This window comes from Macaca fascicularis, chromosome 17 (assembly GCF_037993035.2).
Source record: "Macaca fascicularis isolate 582-1 chromosome 17, T2T-MFA8v1.1".
Taxonomy (NCBI): domain Eukaryota; kingdom Metazoa; phylum Chordata; class Mammalia; order Primates; family Cercopithecidae; genus Macaca; species Macaca fascicularis.
The window spans coordinates 76,573,729-76,588,841 of NC_088391.1; the positions used below are offsets into that span (position 1 = coordinate 76,573,729).

The following is a 15,113-nucleotide window of genomic DNA, read 5'->3' on the forward strand; positions in this document are numbered from 1 at the left end:
TGATCTCGGCTGACTGCACTCTCTGCCTCCTGGGTTCAAGCGATTCTCCTGCCTCAGGCTCCCGAGAAGCTGGGATGACAGGCGTGCACCACCATACCTAGCTAATTTTTGTATTATTAGTAGAGACAGGGTTTCACCATGTTAGCCAGGCTGATCTTGAACTCCTGACCTCAGGTGATCCACCTGCTTTGGCCTCCCAAAGTGCTAGGATCACAGGTGTGAGCCACCATGCCCCGCCTCATTTTACACATAGCCTGTAGCCTGTACTTACATGCATTTTGGGGGGGATTATTTTCTTTCAATAACTAGATACCAACTAAAATAGATTTTTTTAAAATTTCCTTTTTCTTTCAGATGATTGCCACCATTCATATATTTGAAGCCCATCTTATGGTCATTGGTTATGTATAAAATAAAGAAGAAAAGGAATGTCTCCTTAGTGTATTTGTGTTTAAAACTCTAGGACCAAACTCTGCCCTAGAAAATAGAATGTGGAGAAGGCATTATAATAGCGAATGTTCTCAGCCTTTCCAAAAGAGAAATTAAAAAAAAAAATTCCAAGACTGAAGAAAAAGAGTGGCAAAGAGAGGGAAGGAGGGAGAGAGAGAGAGAGATTGAGAGAGAGAGAACGAGAGAGAAGATTTTTTAAAATTCAAATAAAATAGTAGTTGGCTAGGGAACCATCTGAAGGCAGGTGCATGCAGTTGGTTGTGTTTTCTAACTCATGGGTATATGGGAAAAATCTGGCTTCAGAAAACTCAGCAACTGAAATAGAGATACTGCTTGGACAGGTTTAAGATATGAGATTGTGTTTATGACAGAATGGAAATTCTGAAGTGCATAGTGGAAAGGTTTGGAGGGAGAAGAACTTAGTGAGACTCGAAGTGCTGAAAGGACTGAGGAAGAAAGGAGAATGCTTGGAATCAGTGATCAAGGGTACAGATTTGAGAAGAAGGATGAATGAAATTCATCCCAAGATTCCAGCAGAATTAGCCTAATGGACAAAGGGTGGACGAAAGGACACTGGCTCTGTATGGTCCAGATAGGTTACAAGTCTCTAGAAAATGATTTAAAAAAAAAAAAAAAAAAGGCTACATGGAAGGATTCAGAGAAGGTTCCACCTTGAGAATAAATGTCCCAGGCAGAAACTCAGGAAGTTTGTATAAGAAATGCACCCCACAGGAGGACATAGCAGAGTGGTAAGTTCCTCAATAAGCTTTGGAAAATTGCACTCGTTAACTAACTTTTGGAACAGTTTAGGGTACAAGGAGCCCAAGGATGTGGGTAAAGCAAGGGAGGCAATCACTTCCTCCTGATCTCTGAGATAATGCCAGTTTTCATGGCTTCAGAAAACTGACAATTGCTGAGCTATTGTACTACATACACCCAAGTTCTCAAAAACATAAGAAAAAGGGAATACCACTGATTATATTTCACCACAAAGTCACTGTTAAGCCCCTAATATGTGAAATGTCTGTAACAGGTGTGTCTATTTTCTTTGATAAGGATCTGGAATTTATAGAAAACAGTGGAAATTTTGATCAAATTTTATTGGGCAATTGGTAAATTTCTAAATTTTGTTTTCTATATTAGCATTTCAGGCCTTCCTGCACAGAAAATACTTTGCATTTTGTTATGATAACCTCAGACAAATAAACGTATTTTATTTTACTGAATTGAAGATAATCCAAGAGCTGTTTCTGGATTTTACTGAGATACTTAGTTTTCAAACACGCATCACAATCATAAAATTAACACCCAAGATGGATAATGCCTACATAGTGCCATACCTTTTTGTAGTGTACCTGTTGTCCTGCTCTTGCATCTCCCCTTCAGCGTATAGACATTTTCTTCCTGAAAGAAGGGAATAATGAAGCCATATATAGATTAATCAGAGAATTAAAATGTACTCCAGGCAAATAGTTACTTACTTTGTTTGGAGGTTAGTAATCCAAATGCACATTTTAAATTATGTAAATGCTTTCTGTGATTCTACTTTGCCCTTTTGTAAAAGTAGCATTAACACTGGGCCTGGTCCAAATTTTAATTTTACAGATTTAAAGTAAGGGAATTAAATAATGCAAGAGAAAATAATCTATGGAGATTTAAATATGTCACACCAAACTAATCAGGATATGGCAAAAAGGATAAGTTTCAATCCATCTAACGTTTAGTTCTCTGACATGAGTTCAGTTCTAGCAACCAGAACTGCATTTCAGCAGCAAAAGGAATTATTGAATGTTGGTGGTTGCATTTTTGTTTTGCTTTTGTTGCTTGTTTTTGCTTTTTGTTTGTTTCATAGCCTGTCTTGTTTGGTGTTAGAGTTTGATTTTCTTATGTTGTATTACTTACCTCTCTTTGCATACCATCTGCTGGATCAGATACTCAAAGTACTTTTCCCTCAATGGATTTTAACCCTGAGCAGTGATCAAAGGGAAAAAACAATTTAAAAATACATATTTATTCACTTTCATGACAAGAAATAAATGAGACTCTTGGGAATTCATCTCTAAAAAGAAATACTGGAATTATGTGGTTTCTATTATTTCTGAACAAACTTTCCCTTTTTCCCCACGGATCCTCTGAGCTCCAATAAATTCTCTTTTTCTTTAAGTTTGCTAAAGGGAGGCTCAGGCTTGCAACCAAAGAACATAACTTATGAAATAATTGGTTTCAGAAGTTGTTTACAAGTAGCAGATCCTAAAGAAATTTAATAAGAAATTTAGTATGTTTGGAATTAATATTTAGGAAAGATGAAACAGAAGGCAGGGCAATTCATCGCTCAGTTGCTGGAACTGGAACTTAGAAACCTTGTTACATATTGATGAAAGAACTTATTAAGGTATTGCTTATGACCATCTGGAACAAAGTGCTCCTAGAGGGCATGGTTCTGCAGAGCCAGGTAGTGGCTGTCATTTAAAATCAGACAGTAAGGAAGAATGGTTTATTGTGAAGACATTACGTAATACAAAACATTACAAGGCAAAATATAGGCTAATTGCCTGAATTCTCACCTTAAAACAGAAATTGAAAATCCAGATATTTTTATGACTTTGATGAAGTAATCTCCCTCTATTAGCTGAGGGACCAATATTTCCAAAAATTAATTCTAATGTGATTTTGTAGGCTATTGGATTAAAATTCAATGAAATTCTTAGGCTGACTTGGTCTTTTTTGAAAGTTTATATAATTGAAGGAGATACACCTAGCCCCTGACAATGAAATGTCACTCCACACAGAACTCAGATGTCTAAGAACTCTAAAGCATTTTGATTTTTTTTTTTTTGACTTCCAGTATTTGCCTGAGGAAGTATCACCTCTTTCGTCCAAAGAAGTTGGTCATCTCTAGCCTGACACAGCTGTCCACCCTTGAAATACCCAATGTGTGATTTCCTTCATGCTGAATTACTTGTGCATGTAACTTTCCGCACCTTTCACTGCTTTCATTGTCCTTCTTTGGCTTGCGAACTTAGAATAGTCTATTGAAATAGTCAAATGACAAAGAACACTTGCGAAAATGGATTTTCAGTGTGTTCAACCAAGGAAACATAATTGTACCACCTTCTGAATTATTTGATGTGGCTACGTTTTTTCTTCACTCAGGACCACATGTGCCACATCTCGTTGACATCTCTACTTGGATGTATAAAATAAATCTTAAATTTATTAGGTCCAAACCTTATTTCCTGAATGTGGCAGACTTTTTTTCACATAGATTGTTTCATGGTACTATCTACATATACAAAGTAACATTGGCTACCTTCCATTAAGAGGCAGGGCATTGTGTTCTCTCCCCTTCAATCTGAGTAAAGCTTTGCGACAGTCATGGTAGAGAAAATATAGAAGAAGTGACAATGTTTGGCTCCCAAGGCTAGATTATAAAAGTGACATGTCTTCTGCCTAGCTATCTCTCTTGATGCTCCAAACTTCAGAACCCAACCACCAGGTTGAGAGGCAGCACAGGCCAAGTGTAGGTATACTGGCTGGCAACTCCGTGTAAAGCCTTATTCAATAGTTGAAACTAACATAAAATTGAGCCTTCCAGTGATTCCAAGCCACTCCCGTTAAGCGCTTCAGCTGACACCAAGTCAAACAAAGGAGAGATATTCCTATTGTATCTTGCTTGAATTGCTATTTCATGAGCATTTAAAAAATTGTTTTAAACCACTTATTATAAGGTGATTTGTTGCACAGCCATAATAACTCAAATGCTGTCTCCCCAAAGGCAGTTTCTCTTTCATTGTTTCTTATACCAGTTTATAGCAACTCAATTCTTTCAGTTATTGAAGCTAAAATATTAGAAAGTAATATCTTTATTCTTCTTTTTGTGCTCACATCCCCTCATTAGCAAATCCTATTGCCTTTAATTTTAAAATAAATCTAGTTGGGAGGCCAGGGCAGGCAGATCACAAAGTCAAGAGATCGAGACCATCCTGGCCAACATGGTGAAACCCTGTCTCTACTAAAAATAAAAAAAATTTAGCTGGGCATATTGGTGTGCACCTGTAGTCCCAGCTACTCGGGAGGTTGAGGCAGGAGAATTGCTTGAACCCGGAAGGCGAAGGTTGCAGTGAACTGATATCATGCCACTGCACTCCAGACTGGCAACAGAGTGAGACTCTGTCTGGGGGAAAAAAAAAAATTAAAAATAAATAAATAAATCTAGAATTCTTTCCATTATTACCTCCTTTCCTCTACTGCCACCACTTATTCCAAAGCATACTCTTCCACTTCTTCTGTATCATTGCAAAATCTTTCAAGTATTTATCTTTTCAGTTACACTTTTCTTTCTAACCTATTATAATACATTAAATTGTTAGAACCAGAGTCTGAGATAATAATTCTTGTGCGAGTAATTTATTGAGAGGTTACACTCAGGAGAAAGCTGTAAGGAAATAAGGGAAATGGGATGCAGTGCAGGTGTGAAACTTAGGCAAATACGGTTTTGGAAGAAGTCCAGCCACAATCAGACCCCACAGAAAGCTCTGGATTGTCAATGGTACCCCAAAAGTTGTACTAGCAAAGACTGTTTTTTCTCTATTGGTCAGTAATTAGGGAGAATAGCTCACCCATAACCTCCCAGGGATTTCATGTTTGGCTGCTCCCGTTGGCCAAGGGCAGCTCGATAGAGAAGATGTAAATGCCAATGGTTATAGATAACACTTGTGGCACCTGGAGAGTGATTGCAGCTGGGAGATGACTGCTAGGTCGATGGACCTCAACTGCATCTGCAACATGACCACATTAAAACTGAAACCACTATTCACATTTCATATTCTCCATCACCACTTTTTTTTTTTCACTCATAGAGCTTACTTTTGTTTAAATTATTAGATTTGTGTTTGAGTATTTTTCTAATTATTTTATTACTATTTTTTTTCTTTCTAATTAAATGAAGCTCCACTATGACAGGGCTTTTAAAAATGGTATGTGTGTGTGGGTGTCTTTTTTTTTTCACTACTGCATTCCCAAAAATTAGAATAATGCCTTGCATTTAATAAATGCTTTTTAAATGATTTAAAGACTGACTTAATATACTAAGAATAATTAGCAAATATAAATTATGTATATTTAAGAGTAATAGAGAATAGTTAATTATAGTAGAATGTATAAGATATGATAATATATAATTAAGCATAATGCATACTAATTACCATATAATTAAGTATACTTAGTATACTAAGAAAGAGTAGATTCTCAAGAAATGTTAGTTCTCTATGCTGGGAAAAACTAAACTGTTTGTATGAAACTGAAGTCCTCTAAATCAGGAACTGCAAACTTTTTGTGTACAAGACACTTGAATATTTTTGACGTCAACATCTCTGTTGCACCCACTCACCTCTGCTTTTGTGGTGTAAAAATCACTATAGACAATGATTAGATGAATGAGTGCGGTTGTGTTTCATTGACACTTTATTTACAGAACTAGGAGGAAGCCATAGTTTTCAAACAATACATCCTAATTTCAACCTCTCCTGCTGAGACTACTAAAAAATAGTGGTGGTCTCCCTTGCGGCTGTATACAGTAAACCTTCAGGGTCTTACCAACAGAATGTTTTGTTAGTGTTAGGGGAAGCTAGCAGGTGACATTTTTCTCATGCTGTGTTACCCGTTTATTTTTGCTCAGGCTTTCTTCCTTCTAGAATACATGCGTGTCCTAGCTCTTCTTGGTACTAAAGGCTCTTCAAGATGCAGTTCAAAGGATCTTTTTTACCATGGCTCCTTCCTTTATACTGTTGCCTGATGTAAGGCCATCTCTCCAGCTCTGGGACATGCATATTATTTTCCAGGTTAGTACAATGGACAAAAATTAAAAAACAAAAACAAAAACAAAAAAACCCTGAAATTTAGAGCCTGGGTCATCTGAGTTTGAATATTGGCTCAGTCTCCTGTAAGTGGAGGGTTAGACCTGTTTCTGATCATTGTTCAGCCAGTTTTCTTCCTATATAAAATGACATTATAATCTACTTTACATGATTACCTGAAGAGCTGAAGAATATGGTGATGAAAAGTAAACTGTGTTCTTTAAGTATTGTGTTTCAATGGATGTGGCAGCAATTTCAATATAGTTTGTTTGCATTTATAAATTTTCACTCATATCTAGGTACCAAAACCCATTTTTTCCTCAATGTTTTTAAAAAATATGGCATTTAATTCTTCTACTTTATTGGGTTATTTTATACAATTTTAGCTTCCCTACTTGACTATATACTTTGGACACTAGTGTTATTGCATCTAACAAAATACTGATGAGTGAATAAGTATTTTGTAATAAATAATGTACAATAGTTGAACAGATAAACTCTAAACTCTTGATTTATTCTTGATTGGTACCGTGAATGTTTCTGAAGTCAACATACTCAACTCCTTTGAACTAATTATAATTTTCCTATTCCCTGAGCCAACTTTGTGTTAAGTTCACTCCATTCTGTATAATAATAACTCAAAACATAAGCTTTAATTATTTACAAATTATTGAGTGCTTTCCTGTGTTTCATAATAGCAAAGGTCTGTTGAATCATTTTTTTTAAACCCGGAGTTTTCCAACTGATGCCAAAATTCAAGCATGTTCAGAGCACAAAGCTTTGTTTACAATTCTGCTTTCTTATACACTTGGTAATCCAAACTTCTAACATCTGTCAAAGGGGCAGAAACAAGGTACTCCTGAACCATAGTAAGAAAGCCCTTCAGACAGGCACGGTGGCTCATGCCTGTAATCTCAGCACTTTGGGGGGCCGAGGTGGGTGGGATCACGAGGTCAGGAGATCAAGACCATCCTGGCTAACATAGTGAAACCCCATCTCTATTAAAAACATAAAAAATTAGTTGGGCGTGGTGACACGGGCCTGTAGTTGCAGACTGAGGCAGGAAAATCGTTTGAACCTGGGAGTCGGAGGTTGCAGTGAGCTGAGATCGCGCCACTGTCCTCCAGTCTAGGCAACAGAGCAAGACACCATCTCAAAACAAACAAACAAACAAAGGCCCTTCAAAGTTTTATTTTGAAATGTGGGTAATACGGCTAATTGTGCTTGAAAACCAATTAGAGATATAAAATTGTGTATCCAGGAAAGGATTGGAACATGCATATTCAGATTGGCCACGTTCTTCTGCTATAGACTTTAATGCTAATGATGTAGACTAGCAGGTTGAAGGGGGATTCAGGAGCTTGCATTTCCACTTTTTAGTTTGCGATGTATTTGTATCGCCTGAATTCGTTCCCTTTAGCAGTTTGCAGTGATTGAATCCAATTTCAGTAGGGCTCAAGCACATAAACAGTACTAGTATTCAACTGAAGAGGGTAAACCTCTCACCATAGTTTATCCATAGCTCTCAAAGTTAATAGATGGACTCTAGGGAGCCAAGAAGAAAGACAGAACAGATTGCAGAGGATAAAGGCCAAAATGTGTGGGCACATTCTGGTGGGAACTTAATTTCCTTGAGAGCAAATTGAATTATTTCTTGCAAACTGCTTTTTTAAAATATGATTTTCTTCAGAGAAAAGAAATGTATTTAGTTCTGATGACCATAAAAACAATCCACAGGTATAATTTCGAGTTTTGATAGCCGAGTTAAAAGGTGATACTCACCAGGTTAAAAGATGACTTTAAAAGTCATCTTTTATTTCCTCGCTTAAATCATAATAGTTCTCAGGAAATGAAGTTCTTTAGATAAACAAACTCTTTCCTTGGTGATACAATAAAGAGACCTTTTGCTTGTCTGCTAGTTTTGATAAGACTTTCTGTGTAAACAGGTATTTCAAACTGGTTATTTTTCTGTGCTGTTGTTTCCCATGCCTACTTCATCTTGAGGCTGATGATGTTAGAGAAAACCATATACCAGGATCATTTTGCTTCTAACTGTTCACTTTTCAAGTGTTTATGTCCTTCATAGGGACTTGGGTTCCTCCCCTCTTATTATTAAGAACTATTAATTCTCAATTAAAATCTAAAAGGTAAAATTATCATATGCCATTTCGTACGTTTATGACCTTAACACTGTAAACTTTTTTCATGCAGGCAAGGAGGAGGGTATAGTTTTATATAGTAGAAATATTATGAACTGAATCCTGATAGAGAAGGATATTGAATTACACTGAAAATTATAAAAGGCATTGACCAAAATAAAACATTCTCCCTAACTTAGCTAAACTTTAGAGAAGTTTTTTTCTGACTATAGATAGGGCCATGACCTCGCTTTTTAAATAACTTTTATTTTTAAAAACGTGCAAATGTAAATTGCTTCTGAACCCCTTTTGAGATATACATCTTTCCCAATCCTTTGCTAGTTTTGCAACCTAAGAATGTCTTTCTCAAGTACCTAAGAATCGTACCTCTGAAATGTAATCATAGAAAGAGCAGCGTTTTCTCTCCAAGTGTCGGTTGGAGGATAGTAGCCTCATATCCAAAAGGGATAATTAGCAAACAAGGATGACCTAATCACATTCACCAACATCCCCTCTATTGCCCGTCAGTACTTTTCCTCTACCTAACCCAGCATTTAAAATTCCTCCTACCTTTTGTTTCAGTGGAGTTGAGTTCTGGTCTCTTCCATGTTGCAGTAGTCTTAAAGAAAAAGTCTTCTTTGCCTGTTTAACTCTGTCCACTGCAAATTTTCTTTGGCAACACTTAAAACCTATGTAGTCTATGGCAAGTTACTTAATTCCATATACCATCTAGTTATTTGCTTTGTAAAAAAAAAAAAAAAAGAGAGAGAGAGAAATCAATATTATTTTCAGGGTTAAGTTAGGTATTACAAAGACTTGTTAAATTGATGCATAATAATTGTACATATCGGTGGGTTACATGCGATATTACGATACATGTATAAAATGTGTGTAGTGATCAAATCAAGGTAATTGGGCTATCCATCACCTCAAACATTTGTTATTTCTTTGTGTTGGGAACATGCCAACTCTCCTCTTCTAGTGATTTTGAAATATACAATAAATTATGGTTAACTACAGTCACACTACTGTGCTATTGGGCACTAGAATGTATTCCTTCTTATCTAATTGTATTTTTGAAGTTCTTTTTAATTCTGGATACATATGAGTTGTACATATTTATGAGGCACATGTGATAGTTTGATGAAGCATTAAATTGTGTGATAATCAAATCAGGATAATTGTAATATCTGTCACCACAAGAATTTATCATTTATTTGTGCTAGGAACAGTCCAATTCCACTCTTTTAGTTATTTTGAGATACACAGTAAATTATTGTTAACCATAGTTACCCTATTGTTCTACTGAACACTAGATCTTATTCCTTTTATCTAACTGCTTTTGTACTAACTAACCATCTCCGTTTTATCCCCGTACCCCATTACCCTTTCTAGCCTCTGGTAACCATCTTTCTGTTCTCTATTTCCATGAATTGATTCTTTTTAGTTCCTTTATATGAGGGAGAACATATCATATTCATCTTTCTGTACTTACCTTATTTTACTTAATGTAATATCCTACAGTTCCATTCATTGGGTTGCAAACGACAGAATTTTATTTTTTGTGGATGAATAATATGACATTGTGTACATAGAACACATTTTCTTTATCCGTTTGTTAATTGATGGTCACTTAGGTTGAATCCATATTTTGGTTACTGTGAAAAGTGGTGCAATAAACATAGGAGTGCCAGTATCTCTTTAATATATTGATTTTCTTTCCTTTGGATATGTACCCAGCAGTGATATCGCTGATTCAGATGGTAGTTCCTTCAGTATGGGTAAAGGTAAACTAATTTATATGACAAAATTTCAAGACATGAGATTTGATACTCATTTTCCCTCTCCTGGTGAGTCAGAAGATTATAAAACAGGAAGCTCTGTGAGTCAAAGCCTCAAATACAAAATGAGACACCAAAACAAGCATGGGCAAGAGAGGTAGCACCTTGATCAACCACACACCAAAACTAGCAGAAGCCTGTACATTAACTAAGAAAACAATTGAAGAAAAGCTTCCCTCAGGGTAGGTTATGAAACTATGCAGATCCAAAATGAGTTTAAAGAGTTTTGAAAATTGGAAAGCTATCATTCCTGGCTGCAAAGGTTTGGATTGTTTGTTCATTTATTAATTCCATTGTGGTTTTGGGAAAAACGGAATAAAAATGGAAGTGATACGTGATGAAATTTTCTCGTATAAAATTTACCTTAACATTAATTGTTGGCAATGTAATTTTTGTTTTTTGAGACGGAATCTTGCTCTGTCGCCCAGGCTGGAGTGCAGTGGCATGATCTCGGCTCACTGCAAGTTCCGCCTCCCAGGTTCACGCCGTTCTCCTGCCTCAGCCTCCTGAAGAGCTGGGACTACAGGTGCTCGCCACCACGCCCGGCTAATTTTTTGCATTTTTAGTAGAGACAGGGTTTCACCATGTTAGCCAGGATGGTCTCCATCTCCTGACCTCATGATCCGCCCGCCTCGGCCTCCCAAAGTGCTGGGATTACAGGCGTGAGCCACCGCGCCCGGCCCTCTGTAATTTTTTTTTTTTTTAAAGACAGTGTCTCACCTTGTTGTCCAGTCAGGAGTGCAGTGGCATGATCGTAGCTCACTGCAACCTCAACCTCCTGGGCTCAAGGGAACCTCCCGTCTCAGCCTCCTGAGTAGCTAAGGCTACAGGCACACACCACCACATCCAGCTAATTTTTTTGTTTTCTTAATACTTTGTAGTGAGGGGGATCTTGTTATGTTGCCAAGGCTGATCTTGAACTCTTGGCTTCAAGTGATGCTCCTGCGTTGGCCTCCCAAAGCACTGAAATTACAGGTGTGAGCCACCTCACGTGCTGGCATTGTAATTTATGCTGTTTAATTTAATACCACAGCAAATATGTATAGATCAGTGTATTTTATGTCAATTGAAATCCAATGACTGGAGCAGGAAGTGAGATTCATATCATGGAACTCAAGACTCGTAACCTAAGTCTTTATTATTATTTGCAGAGCAAACAATGCTTTTTTCTTTATTGTGAGATCGTACAGGAAGTGGAAATATTATGCACTAGCTTCTCTGTCATATTAAAGGAGCTATGGGAAAATGGTCTATGTACAGGCAGAGAGGTGACTGTTGGATACCAAACAACTGAAAACACCTTCTTGCATTTAAATTTTAGATTACTTTCCCTTTAGAAATAAGGCATAAGTAGAATAGAACTTGGCACTTCAAAATTTGAATTTTTAAGAAGTTTTTCCTACATGAAAATATTTTCCTAAATAAAAATATATGAGCTACCCATTTGTGGATATGATGTATAAAATGTGTAAAAAGAAATTATGGGTTCATTGTTTAGGGAAAAAAAAAATTTGAAATAGCTTTGATTACTAATTAACTAATTACATGAGAGAGAAAGTTCAGCTGAACCTCCGATACACTAAAAATAAAGTAATATTTTTTCATGGTAAAAAATGCTTACTTTTCAACCAGAACAACTCATTGTAATGTGTTCCTGTGTGAAAATATAAATGGACATTTTTCCTGCTATTTTTTTGATAATTAAATTAGTCTTAGTAATAATATGCCTAAACCTAACAAGAACATATTAGATGGTTTTGAGAAGTTTAGTTTCAGTTCATAAAACTCTTGTTATTATTTATTTATTTTTATTTTACTATTTATTTTAATACAAAGCTTTGGCATTAGCAATTTTATAAAAAATAAAATATACTAAAATAAATTCTTATGTGGCGTGATTGGTAAATGATCCACAAAAATAGGTTCTTTTTTTTTTTTTCCCCCCTTCAAGGCAATCAGTCAGAAAGCAGGCTTTTTCTCTTCAAATAAATATGGACTATTTCATAAATTTACATGGCATCGTTGTGCAGAGGTCACATTAATCTCTGTATCATTCCAATTTTTTAGTATATGTGCTGCCAAAGAGAGCACCATAAGTCTTGTAAAAGTGTATTTGACTCATGTGTGGAATTGACTGAATTCAGACTTGCTAGGACTGGGAGATCAAAACTCTTGTTTAATGTCTTCAGGAACTTAGCCCTGTTGAGAATATCACATACATTAAGTAAAACAAGACAAATTTTCTTATTTGGGAACTTGAATGAGTAACATACCTACTTGATCCTTCTTCCCTTACTATTTGAGATGTCTTTTATTTATGTATAAAAAAGTTATAGCACATTTCTTAAACCTTTCACGGAATAAAAGAAAATTCCATTATTCATTTTTCCAGTACAGTATGAGCTCAGCTATGACTTGCAGCCTCCACAAGTGTCAGACGAGTCAGACGACAGGTAAATTTTAAAGCCGTTTAAGAACCTTTAGTAATGGAAAACAGTGCCAGCATCTGCCTCATTTTGAGAAAAAAGATTTAATTAATTAATTAATTTGATTCAATTCCCTTATTTGCTTAAAGCTATATTCTAAATATTTTGGAAATAAAGAAATATGAGATATAGTAACAAAATAGTGAACAATGCAAGACCACCAACTTAGTAAGTAGCATTAGTTAATGTAGTATAGGCCACTGTTTCCAAGACTCTAATGTTCACGTAAGTTGCCTGACGATCTTGTTAAAATGCAGGTTTTGATTCAGGAGGTTGGAGCAGGGCCTGAGAATGTGTGTTCTACCAATCTCCCAGGGGATGCCACTGCTGCTGGCCTATGAGCTCCCTGGAGGTTTGAAGGGGACGAACCAAAACTGCTGTACATGACACAGGCAACATTTTAAAAGGAAGAAAGAAAATCAGAAGTGACTCAGTGTCAGGAAAAATTGTAAAAGTCCTTGAAATGGGCACACACACAGCAAGATTACTGGGCATTCTGTTTTATGCAATCACCTGGGTTATCTGATTCCCTGGGTATGCCACATTCATTGCCTTTAAGATATTTTACAACTCAGTAAATAATGAAAAACTCACAATAATGCAAATTATTCCTAGTGAGGGGAATGAACTTTGTCTAACGTATTTCCAGTTGATTGTTGTAACTGCCCAACGGGTTCACCTTACTGGCTGTCTAGACAGACAGAACCAATTTATCAAGACACGGGAACAGTAATAGAGAAAGGGTAATTCACACAGAGCTGGCTGTGCAGGAGACCGGAGTTTTATTATTACTCAAATCAGTCTCCCCGGGAATTTGGGGATCAGAGTTTTAAAGGATAATTTAGTGAGTAGGGGCTCGGGAAGTGGAGAATGCTGACTGGTCAGGTTGGAGATGGAATCATAGGAAGTAGAAGCTGTCCTCTTACACTGAGTCAGTTCCTGGGTCGGGGCCACAAGACCAGATGAGCCACTTTGTCCATCCAGGTTGCGCCAGCTAATCCATGGAGTGCAGGATCTGCAAAATATCTCAAGCACGTATCTTTGGTTTTACAATAGTGATGTTATCCCCAGAAGCAATTTGGAGAGGTTTAGAATCTTGCAGCCTCCAGGTGCATGACTCCTAAACCACAATTTCTCATCTTGTGGCTAATTTGTTAGTCCTACAAAAACAGTCTAGTCCCCAGGAAGAAAGGGGGTTTGTTTTGGGAAAGGAGTGTTTTTGTCTGAAACAAAGCTGAACCAAAGTAACCAAGTTCCTTCCAGAGTTAGTTTGGCCTATGCCCAGGAATGAAGAAAGACAGCTTGGAGGTTAGAAGCAAGATGGAATCAGTGAGGTCAGATCTCTTTCACTGTAATAATTGTCTCAGTTATAATTTTGCAAAGGCAGCTTCATTATTGTCTTATAAATATTGAATTTTACTTATATTAGCAACTCAGTTTAACATTTCTTATTGCATATGTGCATCTCCTCTCTGGATTCTTCTATAAACTACTTGTTACAGCCTCATGGCAGCCTTATTGATTAATGAGTAAATAAAATATTTGGCCTGTAGTCATTTTATGTTTGAATGAATCATAACGCTACCCTTTACAAAATTATCTTTGAACTAAGGAAATACTTTATTTAAGAAATAGAGCTGTGACATATAGGTAAGAAAGATTTAGGCCAAAAGGATGTTAAGAAAAATACGTTCTAGGCTGGGCGCAGTGGCTCAAGCCTGTAATCCCAGCACTTTGGGAGGCCGAGACGGGCGGATCACGAGGTCAGGAGATCGAGACCATCCTGGCTAAGACGGTGAAACCCCGTCTCTACTGAAAAATGCAAAAAACTAGCTGGGCGAGGTGGCGGGCGCCTGTAGTTCTAGCTACTCAGGAGGCTGAGGCAGGAGAATGGCGTAAACCTGGGAGGCAGAGCTTGCAGTGAGCTGAGATTGGCCACTGCACTCCAGCCTGGGCGACAGAGCGATACTCCGTCTCAAAAAAAAAAAAAAAAAAGAAAGAAAAATACGTTCTAGTAAGAGAGAGATGAGAGAGGAAATAGGACAAGATATTGACGCATTTATGTAAGCAGCAGGTAAAAGTCTTCGGTGGTGAGGGTCAATCTGGGGGAAGAGCCAGGCAATCAAAAAAGCATTTCAACATGCAGGCTGTATTTAAAGGAAATTAGTCTAGATATTGAGAGAAGAGAGTACATGAGATAAAAAGAAAAATGAGAATTCCTAATATTGAAGTAATTTGTGACACGGTGATGGACATTTAGACCAAGAATTAACAAGATTTAATGAATGACTATATAAAAAGGAATAAGAGAGAAAGAAGACAAATAGACCATATGTTTTTCTA

At 36.9% G+C, this 15,113-nt stretch overlaps 1 non-coding gene across 1 annotated transcript; it reads right to left on the reverse strand.

The window, feature by feature from the left end:
• Positions 1-12,269: 12,269 nt before the first annotated feature.
• LOC123569950 (U6 spliceosomal RNA) lies at positions 12,270-12,375 on the reverse strand. Its single transcript, XR_006693822.1, has one exon. It is a non-coding gene; the product is annotated as a U6 spliceosomal RNA (small nuclear RNA).
• Positions 12,376-15,113: the final 2,738 nt, after the last annotated feature.